The sequence below is a fragment of the Ceratotherium simum genome, chromosome 13 (assembly GCF_057802395.1).
Source record: "Ceratotherium simum simum isolate JZ-2026a chromosome 13, ASM5780239v1, whole genome shotgun sequence".
In the NCBI taxonomy this organism is placed as follows: domain Eukaryota; kingdom Metazoa; phylum Chordata; class Mammalia; order Perissodactyla; family Rhinocerotidae; genus Ceratotherium; species Ceratotherium simum.
The window spans coordinates 65,648,891-65,668,566 of record NC_141912.1 but is presented as its reverse complement, the minus strand read 5'-3'; the positions used below and the strand labels follow the sequence as shown (position 1 = coordinate 65,668,566).

General features: G+C 44.8%; 1 protein-coding gene and 1 long non-coding RNA gene across 5 annotated transcripts in view; one reads left to right on the top strand and one right to left on the bottom strand.

Moving 5' to 3' along the window:
* The window catches only part of RIMS1 (regulating synaptic membrane exocytosis 1), a 442,630-nt gene that overhangs the window by 21,300 nt on the left and 401,654 nt on the right, over positions 1-19,676 (bottom strand). The window contains exon 1 of one of the 4 annotated variants that reach the window (XM_087438806.1): positions 4,478-4,590. The exons of the other annotated variants lie outside the window; for them this stretch is intronic. The gene's annotated coding sequence lies outside the window, so the exon portion shown is untranslated. Of the gene's footprint in view, positions 1-4,477; positions 4,591-19,676 lie in introns of those variants that run through there. 4 annotated transcript variants of the gene reach the window in all.
* Positions 6,685-13,422, top strand: LOC147915750 (uncharacterized). The gene is made up of 4 exons (XR_015554179.1): positions 6,685-6,871; positions 8,109-8,342; positions 10,086-12,993; positions 13,135-13,422. It is a non-coding gene; the product is annotated as an uncharacterized LOC147915750 (long non-coding RNA).

Here is a 19,676-nt window from a genome sequence, read left to right as displayed (position 1 = left end):
CACCCCTTCACACATCCTGGGGGGGGCCAGCTTGGTGGTGTAGTGGTTAAGTTCGCTTGCTCCTCTTTGGCGGCCCGGGGTTTGCAGGTTCAGATCCTGGGCATGGACCTACGCACCGCTTATCGAGCCACGCTGTGACAGGCGTCCCATATAAAGGAAGATGGGCACAGATGTTAGCCCAGGGCCAATCTTCCTCAGCAAAAAGAGGAAGATTGGCAACAGATGTTAGCTCAGGGCTAATCTTCCTCACCAAAAAAAAAAAAAAGTTGTATTTATTTGTGATCAGAAAGGCAGTTTACAGTTTAAGAGGAGGGCAAAGGTATCATAATTAGCTAGCAGGAACAGAAGGAATTAAGTTAGTAAATTCAGGAGAAAATTTTCAGATTCTGAGAGGAGAGAGGAGAATGAATTAATAAGCGGGGAGGTGGAGAAGGGAGGGAGGGAGAGAGGAAGAGAAAGAGGGAAGGAGAGAGGAATAGAGAGAGGGAGGGAGGGAGGGACGGAGAGAGAGGGAGGGAGAGGGAGGGAGGGAGGGAGAGAGAGAGGGAGGGAGGGAGAGAGAGCGAGCAATTTTCCTGCTGCAAAAAAGACCAAGAGGGTCAGTGGCCATTAGCACAACGTGATTCTGACCAGCTGGTCCTTGAAAGCAAGATGCTCTGCTTCATCGTGGGCTGGCACTGAGACCAAACGACACCTCAGGGTAGGAACATAAATGGCACAACGGGCAAATCAAGTGAACCATGGTGACGCGAGGCCGCCCCAGGTCTCAGGGGTGACGTGGACGGGCTGTGTGCTGCTGAAGAAGGAGGACTCCATGACCAGCCAGAAGGCAACTTATGTACACAGGGCTCAGTGGAACCTGTGTGCTCCAGAGACTTGAGAAACCGCCTGCTGGTTGCTTCTCTGCTGACTGTAGTTAGAGTAAGTGTTAACAAAACATAAAGTTGCATATGCAAAGAGCAAAAGACAGTCCTTAGGAAATAAAGAGAAAATGTTTGGTGGTGAAAACTGGTAAAACAGAATATTAAAAGTTCTGCGTCCCTGGAAGGCCTCTCCATTAAGTAATCAGAACAGTTGTACCTCCAATCTCTTGTCATCTGGAATAGACATCTTATTCTTTAAGTCTGAAATGCCTACAATCTGGAGTTTCCTATCTATCTTACTTAAACTGTACTTTCAAAGTTCACAGTTAAAACCACTGGCCTTTTCTCAGTGCAAATCTGTTTGGACCCCTGGCAGCAAGACCCCCAAGTACACGAGGAAAGCAGACAGGCAGCAGTGGTTGTGCCTCTGGAGATCTGGGAATCAGTGCGGAAGTGCAGCAAAGAGAAGGGCAGCCAGGGCTGCCCGCCATGACGGTTCTCCTCTTAGCTCTTGAGTCTTTCTCTCTTTACCTTCCAGTTAACTCTTCTTTCTTCTGCCCCTTAAACATGGTTTCTCCCAAGAATCCATCTTTGATGCAGAAGCTCACAGCCTTCCCTGAGGATCTCCCCAACCCTCTCGACTGACAGGAGTATCGTCTCTCCGTGGACAGCCCCATCGTGGGATTCCAATCTCAATAACTCCTGAGTTTCAATTCAGAATCACCAATATGTTTCTGGCCATTTTCGCCTAAGAAATCCCACCAGCTCCCTGGAGTTTATAGCACTTGGGAGGTTTCTGATGGTTTTATGATGTGCCAACTTGCCTGGGCCACCCCAGGTACTCAATCACACACAAATCTAGGTGTGCTGTGAAGGCATTCTATAGGTGTGACTGAGTCCGTGACCAGGGAGACTGTCTTAGAAACTCTGGATAGGCCCTATTCAATCAGCTGAAAGGCTTTACAAGCAGAAGGGCGGCTTCCCTGAGGAGGAAATTCCTCCTGTGGACGCAGCCCCAGCAGAGCCCAAGAGCTCCAGCCTGCCCCTCCTGATGGCCTGCTCCCCAATTTCAGACATGCCCAGCCAGCCCCCACAGTCAAGGCTCTTAAGGCATACCTCCTCCAGACCTCCTCTGGTTGGGCCCTGACGGGGAGAGGTTTACACACCCGAAGGGGCCTTCTCTCCTAATTCCCCATCTCTGTTAAAGGCTCTGCCATTTTCCACATCCAGCATGGTTACCACCATCATTCTTACTGCCTCATCTCCTCTGCCTGCTCCTCCCTGGTTTCAACTGGTCTCTCCACGTTGAGATTCTTGTCATCTCACCTGGGTTTCTCAACCACAGCAGACTAATTTTCATACAGATGTCGGTCTCCTGCTCCCAATTTACTGGTCGTCCCCCAGCCCAGCATGTCATTGATGGTGCTCCCATATTGTATTCACACCAACTCTGCCATATTTACCTCTCTCCACTCCCTAGAGCAACCTTCTGCTCCAACCACGCTGGTTACGTTCTGCTCCTTCTCCATGAGTGGACTTTTTCTGCCTCAAAGCTTTCCCTTACCCCATCCCACCACTTGCAATGTCCCTCCTGTCTTTTCCCTACTGATCCTTTAAGCCTACCTCAACGTATCACTCCTGACAATCCATCCTGACCAGCCACACAGCAGGGCTCCCCAAACTCCTATACTGGTTACTTCCTGGTAAGTGAATTGGTAATTGACCATGAACTGCTCTATGAAAAACTTGGATTAATGTGATAGACTTTCATAAAATCTTTCCCTTGCATGTAACTTTTCATCTGAATAGATATGCTTTTATCTCGCTGCCCTCAGCACTCTCCTGTCCAAGAGCTCGGGAAGGAGTGGTGACCAGCAGACGTTTACCCAGTGAGATGCTGACTGAATCTTAGCAACCACAGCTTAGAGCACTCACGTGTCTCCATCTTCAGAGAAGCCAAGTGGTTCCTATTAGTCGGTCAATCAGGTGAAAATATGTTCCAGACCACACTGATTCTGGCCTGCTGGTCTTAAACCAAGTTTAAAGTGTGAGAGAGAACAAAATGAAGTTTTTTACTTAGGTAGAAAAATAATTTCCTGCTGCTCATTAATAATAAGCACAGATAAGACGAGGACATTTCACTCAGTTGGTTACACACGAGGAATGGCATAAAACCAAACAGATGTTAAGATTCCTGTTAAGACAAATGACTTAAACTAAATTGGGATTTAGAGGAGAAAGATATAAATCACGGACGTGTCACAGCCACCGCACATCTATGCCTTATTTCCATGGAGGAGCCCAGTGTTAAGTTAACTGTTAAGTGAAACTAAAAATTTAGAATTAATTCCATACAAGTATCACTCAGAATATAAAATAAAAATATAAACAAAACACGGCGATTTGCGGAAGACTCTCCTTTAACAATCCAAAAGATCCTTCACAGGCAGAAGTGTCCTCCATCAGATCTTGGTGTAGAGTTTTTCTCAGAAAGAAGCAGGAAAGGAAGTTACTGATAAGTGTTGGTTTCACCACATAGATTAGAGCCCCAGTCTTTTGAGAAGAGCACGGGTTGGAGTATACGTAAACAAGATGGTCCTTTTCCAGAGGTTCTCAGAGTGGCTGTGGTACAAACTCTAGTGGTAACAATACTACACTCCTGACTTCAGCCAGGCTGCTTGTGGCATCAGCACACGTGTGAATAGAAAATAGTAAAAACGAAGTAGAAATAAATTTACCAGATGATACTTCTCCCCATAAATTATCTGAAAGTATAAAATAAGTCTGTTTTTGAAATCTCTTTAAATTCTTTACATGTATGTTTTATTCTGATCTAAAGATAATTAAAACATGCTTATCCTTTGAGAATTTTAATTGATTTCTCTGAAATACTGTTGGGAAAGATCTTTATAAGTAGGTAGTCAGAAAAAAAGTACAAACTATCTTAAATCACACAGTTGACGAGTATCATCATGAGTTATTCACATGAAAAAGTAACATTTCTCTGGTCCTTGCCCAAACATAACAAAATGAAAGGAAAAACTTTTGTAGCCTAAATAGAAAATATGATTTATAATTTCAAAATACAAAATACTTCTGAATTTCCAAGACTTCCCAAAATAAATGTCCATATAAAGTATTTGCATCTAGTTGTGTGGAAAAGGGCTATGTGGTATGCAACACCATTGATGGAATTTTAAATATAAATGAAATTGCTTTAAAGAAAAATATAACTTTGCAATAACACTAAGATGTATGGTTTGGTACTAATGACTTGAAGCACTGTTCAAGTTCAAATCCAGCTTTAAAATCCTCTAAGTCTTGGTTTAAAGTTAATCATATTTAGATATTATAATTTTACAAATATACCTACAGCAGCAACATCCTCCTATAAGTACTTCATCTACTGCATAACAATTCTTACATTTTTTCTTTTTCATTCAATTATTAGTAATCTCAAGTGTTAACACTATCTTTGAAAACTGTTAACACATCACTGAAAGCTTCAGACAAACACAGAAATTTGGCTTTTGGTTTTAGTTTTATGAAAAGTTATACATTAACTAAAACGCCTGTCAGGACTTAGTAAATTCATACACGGAACATAGACTTACCTTGTTTGTCTTGAAAAAATGAAGAATCAGCATTAAGTTGTCCCCAGAGGAAAACGGAAAGCCAAAGCAGCTCTGAGCCGGTTTAACTGACTTGTGCCATCTCTGGTGGAATATCGAGCTCTCTGGAAGTCTGCCCTCCCTCCCTCCCTCCTTCTGCCTCTCTCTCTCTCTCTGCCTCTCTCCCTCCTTCTCCCACCTCTCTTCCTCACACATACATACTATGATTAAATTACTTCTGTCAAGAGTGTTTTTTCTGCAGCTTACTATGTTATAAGACCATGAAGTGAAAAATCACTCAGTAAATTTGCTATACTTCATCTCATAAATTTGAAAACTGCTACATAGTCACAAAATTTTAAACAAACTATATAATGAAGACATAGTTAAATCAAATGAAATGAAAATATGTTGCTCACTTGATTAAATACCACGCAGCTTCTCTAGCTATGTAAGAATATTGGTGAAGGCGGGCTCAGGGCTCACACACGATTCCTGGGGTAAACCTGCTCACAGGGTGTTCACAGGGGCGACAGGAAGGTGCCACACTGAGGTACCCACGCGGCACCTGTAACACACTGAAGCCATCAAAATGATTGCTTTCAAAATGCACTTACTAAGCATCAGAGACTTCGCTGCATCCCTGGCACCTTTCACATCCTGCCCTCCTCCAGGGAAATGGAGAAGCGGAGAGAGAGAAAAGGGCCCACCTTTGCTGAGCGCTTTTCACACCCAAGCCCTGTGCTCAGCGCTGAACGCACATCTCCGTTACCCCTCGCCATGATCCACTGGAGTCAGTGCTGCTGTATTTCTGTGTGAGAACCGGGCTCCAGGGGTAAACAGAGTTAGGAAGTGGCAAAACCACCACCAGCAGCAAAAGCAAAGCCAAATTCCACCCAAGGCCCAGGTCTCCACAACCTACAGAACGCTTTAGGCTCTTCTCACGATGCCGCCTTGAGGGAGAACGCAGCCACGGGCCCATCTACCAGGACAGCCGTCTCCCCTCCTCACTTCCACGACAGCACTGGGGCTGGAGGCCAGAGCGTCCTGCTGTCCCTCTTCTTCTCTCAAGGGCTGTGTCAAGAGCAGGAACGGGTCAGAGGTGTGGGGTCACCACACGTCCTTGTGAACTCAGGACGACCCGGGTTATGCCTGCTGCTCCAGCATATTATTAACTGTGTCCCCTTTCTACCCTCAGAGATGTTCCAATTTGGATGACAAATCATGTAGTCAGCATACATATAAGGAGGAGACCAACACAAGTTAAATTAAACCACACCTGCGTCAAAATGGCTACAGGTGACACACTGGAATTCCAATCAGACTGCTATTAGAATGGAAATGCGAGGAATGGAAGCCCCGTAACTCAAAATTTTGCCTCGTGGTACCTCGGTAAACAATGCACCTTCCTCTTAGAACATGAAGTTTTTCTCTCTTGCATCAGGAACCATGTGCACATCGTGGGGCACCTTTGCTGGCACAATGAAGCAAGTTAACCTGGGGCAGAGCAGTGGAAAAGGGACACGATCATCAGACAACCATGAAATAGGAAATGGCTCTGGGTCATCTCCATCACGGGCACACAGCCTCTCCAGTTGCTGTTTTCTCCTCTGGACGTCCTTGGTGGGGGGTGGGAGCCCACTGGGACCCCTGAAATCCCACCAGAACTTTGTGCCTTGAATAAAACGCAGTTGCCCTCTAAGGAGTAATAGGAAGCCATCTGAACTTTTAACAACTTAATTCACTGGTTTAGAGAATCTCTTTAATGAGATTTGTTCCACGTGATAGCCAAAAATTAAGAGTATATAGAAAACTAATTAAAGGAGTTTGGAAATAGGTGATGCGAGCATTACTGAAAACCTAGGATGTGTCACCGAGAGCGCTTGAGGGTGTGACAGAGGAGGGTGGGCTTACCCACCTGAGATGTTGTGTGGTGTCTTGACATGAGTACAGCCATGTTTGGCCACTCCATTGACCTACAGCCACCAGCACAAAAAGAAATATAAAAGCTGCTTTCTGCGTGGTGGGAACTGGCCCTTCTCCCGTGGAGATAGTTGCAATGTGTAAAAATTTCAAGGCCCTTCGGGCACCGCAGCCTGGGGCAGACTGGCCATCTGTGCCGGACTGGGACGATAACCAGGGTAAACAATGCATGTATACAACTAGTGGGCTGGGATGATAGCCAGGGGGCTCAGTGCACGTATGCCACTGATAACCATTTGTGCATGGGAACACTGAATACTTGCTCTGTAAACTCTGTAACTGCTTATATCAACTGCTGGAGACTGAGACCCGGTGAGAGTTCCACCTGTGGAAGGGACGCTTTACCCAGGACGTGTGATTCCTGCCCAGCCGTGTCGATTGACAGGACTCTCCCGGCAGTGGGGCGTGGATGTTGTGAGTAATTGATTTATTGTAAAGTAATTGATCTGATGTGTTCTCTTTTCAGTCAACCTGGTGTTTCTCTTTCCGGTTGATTTGTGTCATTTCCCTTCAGTGGATCTGGTGTTTCCCTTTCCAACTGATCTGATGTTTTTCCCTCTCATTATATGACCTATTCGAGTCTGCCGCTATCTCAGCCGATGTGGATGTTTTCCCTTTCCAGTCGAGCTGGTGTTTTTTCCCTCTTATTATTTGACCTATTCGGATCTGTGTGCGGACTATCACCTTTACTATCCTCTATATAATAAAATATACCTTCAGTCCATTTGTTTGGAGTGGAAAGTTTCTTTCACGTCTCGGATCGAATCCCCGAACCTCTCATAACATGTGGGCAGAGACGGAACACCAGCAAGGGCGGAGTCCTGCCCGAGGGCCCCGAGGGGAACGGAAGGCACAGAGAGAGGAGGTGGAGGAAGTCCGAACAAGCAAACACTGCATATTTGGGCCAATTAGGAAAAGTGGAAACTGCCTCTCAGAATTCGTGCTTGGCTCGAGTGCATATCTTTGCCCGTGGTGGTCTGCAGAGCCTTGCACAGAGCCAGATCCGCATAGCTCCACAGCTCGGGGGCCTGCACTGGGGAGAGGCCCCAGTCGCAGATGCCGTGGTGCCACCCACACCCCCTTGCACCCCCTGCTCCTTACGCAAGGATGGCCACACTGCAAGCCCCTGCCTCTCTGCCAGGGGCTCCTCCAAAGCTGGAGTCAGTGGGCCACTGGGAGAGGAGGCTGAGGGCCAGGCAGTCATGACCCTGGAGCAGTCCTGAGCCAAGGGCAAGCTGTTGGATAAATGCTAGTGTTTCACCTTCAGGGGAGACGCCTCCACCCGGTCCCCCAGCAGAACCCCGAGGGGATCAAGTCCCAGCTGCCCACACTGTCACCGCCTGATAACACACCTCTGCTGAGATCCCCTCCCGAGTGACCTCCCCAAATCCATGCCGTACCTCCCTGGGTGTCTCTCAGACAGACGACTTGGCGCTCAAACCTTTGTCTCAGCATCTGCTTACGGGGAGCCCACCCAACAGAGCTCTCAAAGATTGCTTGATCTGCCAGGCTGGAGAGCTATGTGGTTTAGCCAATATTTGGGAAATGCAGAAAATTTTTTCCTTAATTAGTCAATTGATTAGTATCTTACAAAGATTAGAATGACATAAGTTTTACTTGAGATAAACCATAAAAGATGAACTTCCCACAGGTGCAGGTGGAAAACGCACATATCCTGGAGTCGCCTTCAGATCCTCCTTCTCCACAGTGAAAATTCTCACATGGCTATCCATCCCGACAATTTTAAAGGCATGATTTCTACCAACAGAGAATGTATCCCAGCAATACTTTCCTCGTCACAATACAGCAAACAGGTGGAAAAGCTGCCAGAAGGGGCACTAGATGTGACAACGTTACCTACAGAAAGATCCACAGAACTGTGCAGGTAACATAAACTACTGCTGCAATCTCAGGGCAGAGAACGGGGCCAGCATGGAGTTGTGTTCAAGGAGCCGGGGAGGGCGCGTGGCCTCGGCCAGGCTTGAACAGGGAGAGGGAACGCCTCGGAGTGGAGAAGTTAATGCCGGCAGACTGGACTGAAGACAAGGTGTGTCCCAGGGAAGCTGGCAGGGAAGGGGCCCGGCGCCCCCACGGTCAGCACGTCCTAGAAGGGGTGTTAGCTCACAGGAACGGGAGGCTGTCTGGGGCCAGGATACCCTCTTCTCCCGTATCACAAGCACTGAGTCAGAGAACCTGTAAAACCAGCTAAAGATGGCCTGCCATGATTTGAGAAGGAACTTCCTAACTCCCCGGTTAGCCCCTTAACCCGTGTGTTGATGCCCGAATGCCACATTTAAGGAAACCGTGTCCATTGTACAATTAGACATAAGAGGCAAACACCTCGTCAAAGAAACCGAGTATTACTGCACCTGGGCACGAAAGCCCCAGTCAGGTATGCCCTGTCCTTCTCTCGTAGGCCTTATATCGCGCCTGATGAGTCAATGAAAAGGCACACCCACCAGAATCCTTTAGAAGAGGGGAACGTAGTTAATAACTCGTCTGTATTCTCAACTCCAGGCACTTGTGTAACTCACTGCCTCCATCTGCTCTTGCCTTCTCCCCCTTCCCAGCCCCAGGCTCCCAAACAACAGGAAAAGCTTTAAATCTGCTTATCAGGTCATTCTGCATCTTTGCTCAAAACCCTTCAAGGGCATCTACTTCATTTAAGACACTCAAACCCTTCAAGGGCATCTACTGCATTTAAGACACTCAAACCCTTCAAGGGCGTCTACTGCATTTAAGACACTCAAACCCTTCAAGGGCATCTACTGCATTTAAGACGCAACCGGGATCTCCAGCGTGGGGGCCTGGCCCACCTGCTCCCAAGAATGTCTCACACACTCTCTCCCTCCGCTTTGTTATTCTTACCTCCCTTCACCTCCTCAGAATGTGTTAGCTTCCCCGTCACAGGTCTTGGTCACAACATGTCTTCTGCCTGAAATCTTCTCCTGTCCCTGCCCTACTTCCCTCTGCCTCACCTCTCAGGCCTGGAGTCACCTCACCGCCTGGCCTTGCAGGACCCTTACAGGGCCCTACACCCCTTCATACTGTCCAGTGTGCTTGAGAGGACCTTCCTAGCTCCGTCTTCCTGTGAGACTGTAGCTACCATGAGGCCCAGGTCGATCCTGTTATTCTGGCATCCTCTGAGCCACACACAGTCCCTGCACGTATCTGGATGCTTAATAAATACTCAATGAATGAATAAGCAGGGACTTGATTATAGGTCTTTTGGCCCCAAATTCCATGTTCTTTGTGTTATATCTCACAGAACATGAGGAATTAGACAATTGAACTGATGGAAAAAATGACATAAATAAAACTGAAAAAGGAGTTGTTTAGAAACCAAACTTTGAAGACATCATTTTGGCAAAGGTTCTGTTTATTTTTAATTTAGCCAAAACAAATGGGAGTTATGAATGAGGCATTTTTATTACACAGCTGTTATGTCTGATATGCGAGCACAGTAAACAATTGAGGATAAAATTAGTTTCGGTTAAGTGGAATATATCCATGCAGCTTGCCTTTTTCAAAGTTTGTATTTTGTCATTTTTTACTCATGATACATAAGTATGTGCTTTAGTGTCTATTTTTGTTATTTGTAATTTTATTTGTTCATTTTTTTCAAAAGGGGCTTTCCATAAACTTCAGACTCTACAAAATCTAAATCCGCCTGTGGTAAGTAAAATAACGGCCCCCACAAAGATGTTCATAGCCTAATCTACAGAACATGTGTGCTATGTTAGGCGGCAAGGGGGACTTATGGTAGTAGACAGAATTAGGTTTGCTAATCAACTGACCTTAAAATAAGCAGATTATCCTGGATGATCTGTGTAGGGAAAGTGTAATCACAAGGGTTCTTACACGAGGAAGAGAGACACAGAAGAGTCAGAGTAAGAAATGTGATGGGAGAAAACTGTAGCCGGCTTTGAGGATGGGGGAGGGCTGGGCACCACGGGTAGGGAGTGGCCCCCAGATGGGGAGGAAGACAACGGCTTGTCCCGGAGCCTCCGGGAGGAGCACGGCCCTGCCAGCACCCTGGTTCAGTTTAGACTTCCGACCTCCAGAAATGCAAGATAACACATTTCTGTTGTTTTAATCCACTAAATCTGTGTTAATTTGTTACAGCAGCAATAAAAAACCAATACACTGCCCCTACTAGATTACTCAAAGTTATTTCTCGACAAAATAGACCTCCCTAAAATATCTTTTACTTATGATTCCTGATCCAAATCCTGAGAATAATTATAAAAGGTATCCAAACAATTTTTTAAAAACTACCATTTATAAGGAGGATTTCTGAGGCCAGGAAACATGATCCTCTATAAACGCTATCATGTTCACCCCTATAGAAAACAGTCATTTGTAATTAGAATCTGTTTAGTCAAATATTTACTAAGTACCTAAGAAGAACTATATACAAAAATAAAACGCTGCCTTTTCACCTATCTTTAGACACACACACACACACACACAGTCTCCCCTTATTTAGACTCTACAAAAACTTACATTTACATCCAAAAACGCCACTCTGATACGATTTTTGGTGAGTTAAGTTTCCTTCAATGTAAAATGGAAACTGCTTAGTCTTCCAGAAGGAATAGGAATGATATACAGAAGGTACTTGGGGCGAGATCTGACACGTGGAGGGCCAGCAGCCACGTCATTAACATAACCTGGTACTCACAGACTTTCATGCTGAATGACCTTGTACTGCAGACCCTCTCTATTTTCTCACAAATAAGGACTCTGACTAATAACATTGCCACATACGCTTGAAAGCAGTTGCTAAGAGGAAGACTATTTCATAAGTAAGAGAAAGACAGTGCTCTGGTCAGATGCTAGGTGATAAAATATAAGTCTAACCTTACACAGACGGGAACTTCAAACCAGCATTAAATGCAACTATTAAAGGGGTGTTTATAATCCATTATTTGACACAAATTAAAATGTTAGGGAAGCTGGATGCTACTTGTTACTTTTTAAGGTGGTGAGGGGAGGACGGAATGCAGAAAGGCAGCTCAAGGAGTAAGAACTAATAATCCTCTGCTCGGGAATTTGGGGTGGCTATAAAATTTGAATTTGGAGAGTGAACAAAACTCTGACTTGTAAATTGTTCTGTTTTGGCTCAGGCACTCCAATTAAGGCAAAAACACCTACCTGATAAATTTTACAGGACTTGGGTTAGAAATCTGTGAAGACGACTGCACATTAAAAGTCTCTTACGTAAAGACTGACATAGAAAGATACAAGATGCTTCCAGAAAGTCAAGGAAAGCAAATATTTTATATGTTGGGTCATTTTTATGATTTTTAACAATAATTTTTCAGATATGTGCTCATGGGAAAAAGATTACTTTAAAACAGAATAACATATACTCAAAACCCAACCTTGGGCAGTACTTTGTCTTTGCGATTTATGTTTTATGAGCATTATTTATTTCACATGACTCTTGCTTTTTTGTCAAGGGTCATGTGAAATAAATAATGTTATTTTACACATTAATTAAAAGAATGCATGCCAAAATATAATAGTCAATTGATTTTTCCTGTCCCAGGGAGGTTTTGGTGACTCCATGAGCCCTAAATGTTGATTTAATGAGCTTTGCTATTTCTGCTACTGCCTGAAATGCTCACATTAAGGGGGGCCATTGAAGCTGTGCCTACCCTACTTCATGGTATTTGGGAAGGTCACTCTTTGGGAAAGAAGGTAAACTGCTTTCTAATGGTGTAACCTAAAGTGGAGACGAAGCTCAGAGAACACAGATGAACAGGTGGTGGGACTGACCCTCAGATTGATGCTTAGATGCCTTAGGTGGCATATTAGTTTAAGATGTCTCATCAGATCTGATATTGATGACTGGCTCTCTGATGCACCCTGAGGGCAGGTAGCACGTTATCTGAAGACCTACCAATGGGCTTAGGCAGCACGCATGCAGTGAGCTCGAGCCTGATGCTCACAGAGCCCTAAACTTCCACCTCATCCGTCCCTCTTCCTCTCCTGTCACAACACAAAAGGTGTCTCTCCTCTTGTCTAGACTGATCCCTGTCCCTCCTGCATTCTCAAGGACCGAGCTCTAAACATTACATTCTCTCTCCATCTTTTCATCTTAAAATCTTTCTTTAATACACAGGAATACAAGTATTTCAAAACCTACACTCTCCCCTGACAAACTTCAGGCCTCCCTTCTGTGTTCATATCTCAGAGACTAACATTTAAATAAATTTCTTCCTTATCTGTCCCCCATAGTCTCTAGTTAAGTTTAACATTTTGCAAACAAGACTTTCTCTTGAATTTATCAAAGCAGCTTTTGCTAGTCAGAAATTCTGGAATCTCACCAGCCACTTCTAAGTATTTCTTCCAGTCCCCACACACACTCACAGCCTGACCGCGTCAGAGATAGACTCACTGAGATGCTGTCGGGATGACGGTCCTCACCGAGATGCTGTCGGGACAACGGTCCTCACCGAGATGCTGTTGGGACGACGGTCATCACCGAGATGCTGTTGGGACGACGGTCCTCACACAGAAGTGCCCAGGTCTCTCCATAACTTGCACTGTCTACATTCTCATTAGACGGTCCTGACTATACTTCGTTCAGTTATATTTTACGATGCCTCTGCTTCTTATCATCAGTATCAGCACTAACTTTTTCCGTTCCTCACTCATCTCTATGACAGGCAAACGAGAAGAGCATATTCACATAATTGTGCGAGCCCAGCCATTGCTGTGGTACTTCGCTGTGCAGCCATGGCACTGACACCGAGGACAGGACTGTTGTCTGACCCGCAGCAGCTGCATGGGAGGGAGGTCAGTGTGACGTGTGAAAGTGAAAATAAAGGACTCGAGCAACACTTGTAAATAGAAATGATTCGAGCATCACTTGTAAATAAAAATGATTAATGGTGTGTTTTCTTGATTTCTTAACCTCTATAAATAATCAGATTCAATATATTCTCACGTTTAGAAAAAATAAAAAAGTTAAATGATACCTTTAGCATATAATTGTCAATTACCAATTTCAGAAAACTGGGATTATGATTGAGATATGGTTATTAGCAAATTTAGTTCCATCTTTATGGAAATTCTAAATATTGAATATTACATATATATAAAAATTAAGTAAGAAGGGTTGATTCAAGTCACTTTTGTGCAGAACAATTTATAGAACCATGGACTGCAGAGCTTAGAGGGATGAGAGACCCTGTGTAACCCACTCCTCTCCTGCTGCTGTGGACCCGAGGCTGGCAAGCTGAAATAACCTGTGGAAGGTCGCACAGCTCGCCTCTGAGGCAGGAGGCCCTCAGACCCAGGCCTGCTGACCCGCAGTCCAGCACACATTCTGACACAGGTAACACACATCTACAGAACAATCGTACAAGTCTATTGTTCATACTAAAACATTCTCCCATCAAGAGCTCCTGCCCCGGCCAGGGGCCGTGTGGGTCTCCTTGGACGTGCACCACCTGACAGCAGAACCAAGCAGGGCGACGAGTGCTCTGCAGGATGCCCGAGGGCTGTTGCGAGGACCTTTCAGCTCAGCGTGCTGCCCCACTGGCCCTCCAGCTGAGCCCAGCTGAGGATTAAATGCCAAAGAAACCGAGAACCAGGAAGGCTGAAGAGAAATTTCTCTGGAGGATACAAAGATATCTCTCTTCTTTAGCCTACAGTCTAAACTGAACTCGGTGTGAGTTACTGAATTAGTCCAGAGGGTCAGATCTCCGTGCTGGACGCCCTCTGTACTTCGATGGCTGTGCTCTGCACTTAGCTGTGTTTACTCGACAGGCACATCCTGCCCTGAAGATCTCGGCTCTTTAACCTGCAGGTGTGGACATGTGGCCTTAACATCCTGGCTTATCTTCCCAGGGAATTAAGCTATGTTTCAGAGGATATTTGACCATAAAGGATAAACATGGAATTTAGAGAAGAAAGCTCTTCTACATTTACTGGAAGATTTTGGAGAATTTTATAGTAAAATAAACATGAGTATGCAATAAGTGAAACGCTAAAGTCTAAAGTTTTAAGATAAAACTCAAGACTTCAAATAATCCTGCTCCTTTGACTGCTGATTTGAGCTACGCCTTTGGTCCTCCTGGAGATACTTGCCCTCTGCCATCAGAGGCGTTTCAGGGGAAGAGTCTGAGAAATGTGAGACATGTCTTTATCCATCCCAGGGGCACATTTCCACATTCCAGAAAACAAACGACAGAATTTCAAATCTTCTTGGAGTTAAAGCAGTTTTTAGTTCACACATTCCATAGACAGGAAATACGTGTGTTCTGAAGACAGCATTGAGGTCTGGAGTCAGCATAAAATGGACACATCTCAGAGACCAGCGTGTTGGCTCACCAGATACAGAATGTCAGCCTACAAGACAGCTCAATATACCAGCTGAGGTCACCCTCCAGATTGTGGGGAAGAGTTACGTCAATGACAACACCCAATCTCCTTTGTGTGTTGAGACACTAAGACAAAGAAGTGTCTCTTTAGTACATGTCAATGCAATCTTCTGAGAATCAACACCAGGCATCATTATGTAGATGACAAGAAGGTCAAAAGTAAGTTTCATCAGCAAATAAGTGATTATGCTCGTCATGACTCAATTTTTTTGAGGGGGGAGGAGAATGGATATAAGCAATGGGTATAGAACTGGAGATATAAGAAAACTATAAACAGAGAACACAAAGATTCGTTTAACCCTAGTAATCAACTACAGGAAACCAGACATGGTAGCCGTATAACATGTGCATTGAAGCGTCACGCCACCTGGGAGATGGAAATACCAGTGTCTCTGGATGTGGCAGCGTCCATCTGAGAACCACCTGCTGTACCACTGACGAGTGTGAGAACTAACTGCTGTTATAATGCTGTTTTCAGTCATCTTCACACACACAGGAGAAGAGTAACAGAATCAGGCTCTTGCATATAAAGGAAAATAAACAATCAAGGGACAATAATTTTAAGAAATAAAAAATATTTTAAAGCCAAAATAAATTATAATGCCATTGTTTTCTGGGTTATTTTTGCTTTAGGTAGTTGGAGAGTGAATACATATATTCTCTCATTGTGAGAAGTCAAGGCTTAATTGTAATATCTACATCAAGTACATCCTCTATAATAAACTAAGGTTTAAAAAGGTCATGTTAAACTTAAAGGATGTGTTTATAAGTACTTAACTATGTAAGCTTCACAGACAGCATAAAACCTAGCACAGACTGACTAGAAAATAATCTCATTCTTCATCTTCATATTTGCATTCTATCAAAAATTATGGTGACACATAACTATTGCTTAAAAATTTTAAATAAAACCTTAGCTGAGCATACAATGTGAAAGTCTTCATTCTTGTTGCCACACAGTGTGGTCTGTCTTAGGAGTGACTGGTGACCCTTTGGGTGCACAATCACAGCACATAATCGTTTTTTCCCTCCTATTTGGCTATAGCTTTATGAACTTTCCTTAGGTGTTTAATATTTGAACATGCCACTGAGCACAGAAAGAATGAATTTGCAGAAAAAACAACGAAAGCCAACATTGGTAGCTGGGGTCTATGTACAAAGTAGCAGCCATGAAGATGACAGGTTGTCTGGACCTACTTCTGGCCCTGACTTGTGTGACAAGCCCAATAAAGGCCTAAAGAACTAAGGAAGGGGACACGTACACTGGGGCGAGACTACACACTTTGTGGGTGTACACACACAAGGTGTACAAAACTACGTCTACCAATCTTTACCTAATCAGCAAAAGAATACCAGGAAGAATTACAAATAAACCCCCTATAGATAAATGAATCCACAGCAACTGTCTCAGTCTTCAAAACCAACACGGAGCACAGCTTACAGAGCATCTGAGGAGGGAAGTGAAGTAGAACCCAATGTTAGACGGTCTAACACAGCTCTTTCTGTTACACTGCAGCAAGTGCTACGTGGTCATTACAATCAACTACAGCAAGCACTTAAGAGTCGGATTAAAAATTGGCTTAATGTCAGATATAAATTTAACAAAACAGAATTCTACCTTAACAGCTGGCACCAGAATCTTCCTTAGTGAAAAGCTGTCTCCACTGAGAGGATGGACTGTAGCCCAACAGCTGGGGTTCAAATCCAAGCTCTGCCAACACCACTCACTCTCACACTTGAGTTTCCTCACTGGTAAACAGGGAAATGATAATAGAACCCACCTCACAGACCTCTTTTGAAGATTAAATAAATTAATATGGACAAAGCAACTTGGAGAGTGATACACAAACGCGCACGTTAGTTATTTAGAGATACTGACAGAATCCAAGAGAAATAATTGAGGAGCAGAGGTGAGAGACAGAAGAGAGGGGAAAAAAGACGGCAAAGTGCCGTGCCTGGTGATATGGCCAGCCAGCCCTGGGGGTCTAGTGGTTAGGATCCAGTGCTGTCACCTGTGGGGCCCGGGTCTGTGTCCCCATCAGGGAGCCACACCACCCATCTGTGGGTCGTCACACTGTGGTGGCTGTGTGTCGTGATGCTGACAGCTCTGCCACCAGGATTTCAAACACCAGCAGGGTCACCCACGGTGGACAGGGTTCAGCGGAGCTTCCAGACTAGACAGACTGGGAAAGACCTGGTCACCCACTTCTGAAAGAACTGGCCGTGCAAACTCTATGAATAGCAGCAGAGCGCCGTCTGATACAGAGCCAGAAGGCGAGAGGATGGTGCAGAAAAACCAGGCAGGGATCGGCTCTGCCGTCCACACGGTCACTGGGAGTCGGAATCCACTCCACAGCACCAACAACAAAGTAACGTGACCACTTCCCAATCCCTTCATTTCCTCCAGTCCCCAGTTCCCAATAAAATCTTCACCAAAAAGTATGCTCAACTCTCACGAATGCTAGGCATGTGCAAATTTTTTATTTTGTTTTATTTTAAAATCAAAGAAGTGGCTGAGCTTCACACAGGGGTCTATGTGGCACGGGGCAGAGGAAGCTGGACCCCGAGAGTCAGAGGAGGCCGGGGAAACGTAAAACTGAGGAACGAAGAGAAATCATGGGGACAGTTTTAGAATTTGACAGGCTTTGCAACTGGGATAAAGAAACTCCCGGATTACACTGGAAGGGCACAAATCTTGTGCTAACATAAGAAAGCACCAGTATTTTCAGACTCTACTTAAAAAATTAACTTAAACTCTCCAATGATTTTTAAATATAATGAAAGATTTTAAGTCACGTGTGTGTGAGAGCCAGTTAGCTGCTCACCCCTTCCAGGTATAAAACCGACACCCAGTGGCTGCTGAGCCAGGACTGTGTTCCCCAGTCCCCAGCCCCAGAATGTGGGCACAGTCAGGGGATTCTGGGTGGGTGGCACTTCTGGAGGAAGGCTTCTTAAGAAGCAGAGCTACCTTCTCCATTCTCCTTTTATCCTGCCAAATGGATTCAGATGACGAAAAGGCATAAAGTGTAAAGAGCCTGGGGACCTGAAGCACTGTATGGAGCAGAGGGGACTGTCACTATGAGTGCCTTCCCAAACTGTTAAATGAGCAACAAACAGAACTTTACTGAACTTGAGGCTTTGCACATTTTAGGATCAACTTCTACAGCAGGTAGAATTGTTTTAACTCATATTTCAAGTTACTTGAGGATGACAGCACAGTGCGATTGCTGAGAACATAAATGTTAGCATACTGAATCTACCAGTTATCTGCTACGTGACCCTGGGCAAATTATTTAATCTTCCTGAGCTTGAGTTTCCTTATCTAAAAATGGTGATAACAATGGTGCCTGTTTTAAAGCGCTAGAATTGGGCCAGTCTAGCTCACAGTAAGTATCCAATAGACCCAGCTTTTATTAATAATAATTAGCCTTATCCCTGTGGATCAAAGAATCAGTTAAGTAAACAGAGCAAATGAATCCAGTTTTCTTGTAAGAACATAGAGGCATTCCTCAGGATATACCATCTTCTCCCCAACACAACCGCCCTGTTCCTGACTTAGCCCTATTAGGCAACCCTCGTAGATCCCGCCTGGTTCTCTCCTGACAGCCACACCTTCTCCCACAGGACCATCAGTCTCTTCCCCTGGAGCCTCACCACACACGGTCCGACAACAGGGACCACACGCAGTCTCCCACAGGCTGTACACAATGTCTTCTAACTCCTCTTCCCTCACTTCTCTCTTCTAACTCCTTCCCAGCTGTATCAAGGAGACCTTTTCTCCTTCTGATAACCTCCTCAGTGTTCAGAAAGCAACATGGTGCAGAGAAAACCCAGAACCATTCTGAATATGACTTACTACTTTGGGAGAGGACAAAGCAATGTGAGAGATGACCCCTTCTTCATATACTCCTGTCCCCACAGAAACACGGAGTAGAATTTACTAAATCCACAGATGCCCAACAAACTCATTTTTGTTCAATGAACAAGATATACAGTTTTATCGTGTGGGAGCCGCTGTACATTTGGGATAGCACGAGCTGAACTGGTCCATCACGCTGCTGGGGTGGCAGCACAGCATCCTAGTCCTGAGCCAGGCAGCTGACCGTGTCACTTCCTGGCCACCTTGGACGACACTGAGAGCACAGCCTCTGTAGGAACCACAGACAGCTGGGTTCAAATTCCAGCTCTGCCCTTACTTTGTGAGCTCGGGCAAGTTACTTAACCTCTCTGTTCCACTTTCCTGATGAGTAAGACAGGACTAACTTACATTAAGACATGTCACTGAATAATAAGAAACAGTGTTCTCTCTTAGTCTTAGTGTGTAAAATTATACAGATACACACTGCACAGTCTTCTCCCTATAAAGGAAAATTTAATCTGAATTAAATATTTTTCTAGTTACATAAACTTATATAAAACTCACAAAATGCTAACCATTAATAGTGGATATTCTGGCTATTTGTAGACAATTACACACTGAACTAACAATTAACAGCACTTTAAACATCCCAGACCACTCGGTCTTGTGGCTGAGGACTATCCTCGTCTGTTCACGCTGCTGTAACAAAAAACCATAAACCAGGTGTCTGATCAACAACGAGCATTTATCTCCCGCTGCTTTAAAGGCTGGATGTCCAGCATCGTGGCGCCAGGTCCGTGTCTGAGAGGCCCATCCTCACGGACACCTGTGTTCTCAGGGGAACCTCACGTGGCAAAAGGGCAGTCAGCTCTCTGGGGTCTCTTTCATGAGGCACTGATCTCATTCATGAGGGCTCCACCCTTATGACCTAATCACCTCCCACCAGCCTCACCATCACAGTGGG